We start from the raw sequence: 999 nt of genomic DNA on the forward strand, positions 1-999 counted from the left end.
GGCATGGTACCATATGCCGTTTCTTGCACCAATAAGTAATTTTGAGCCTCGTTTTCCATTCGCAAAAAGGTAAATATCAAAAAAAAGTTAAATATTATATTTATACAACTATCAATTGATTCACTAACATATTCAAATTTATTTTCGTAGATATAGTGGAAAGGGTATGAAATTTGGGGACACACCTCGTTATCATACCGATGGATATCGATCAAAAATTGATCATATGACCGTTAACGATGTAATATATTAAAACATTACATTATTTCTATTATTTTATTTTTCTTATGCATATATATATTACTAACAAACTTATTATATATCAGTTTATCTGGAGGCCATATCTACATCTAAAATACGATCATCCAGAAGATAATTGGCTATGGAATGCATACATATTTAATTTGTTTCTACATAATAGAAATGCATGAAACTGATAGAGTGAAACTACAATTTGGACTACCTCAAGAAATTCCACATCCTCCGAGGAACATGAAAAAGTATCATAAGGTAGATTTGCATAAACAAGTTGACTATAGTTGGGCATTATTCTACGAAAATGAGAACAAAGAGTGGAATGAACGCGAGAATCATATTCTTCATGGTCAACCTCTAAATGTTGAATTGAAACCAAGTTATGAATACATGGTTTGGTTTTGCAAAAATTCTAAAAGATTTATTTCTGTAGAAAACCAATTGGTTGATCCTCGTGGCAATCCACCACAACCTCCACCACAATCTAGCCAACACTTTGTTCACCCTCAACCTCCACTGCAATCTAGTCAATTCTTTTTTCACCCCCAACCTCCACCACAATCTAGCCAACATTTTTTCCAAGAATCAATGCCCAATACAACACAACAAAATCAATATCATATACCAAAACCTCCTGACACTCAACCGCCTCCTAATACTTTTACCCACACACCACATCCTCATACTTTTATCCACACACCACATCAATCTTACGGGTTCACACCAGGGGAACAATTTAATTTT

The sequence above is a fragment of the Cicer arietinum genome, chromosome 2, assembly GCF_000331145.2.
Source record: "Cicer arietinum cultivar CDC Frontier isolate Library 1 chromosome 2, Cicar.CDCFrontier_v2.0, whole genome shotgun sequence".
Taxonomy (NCBI): domain Eukaryota; kingdom Viridiplantae; phylum Streptophyta; class Magnoliopsida; order Fabales; family Fabaceae; genus Cicer; species Cicer arietinum.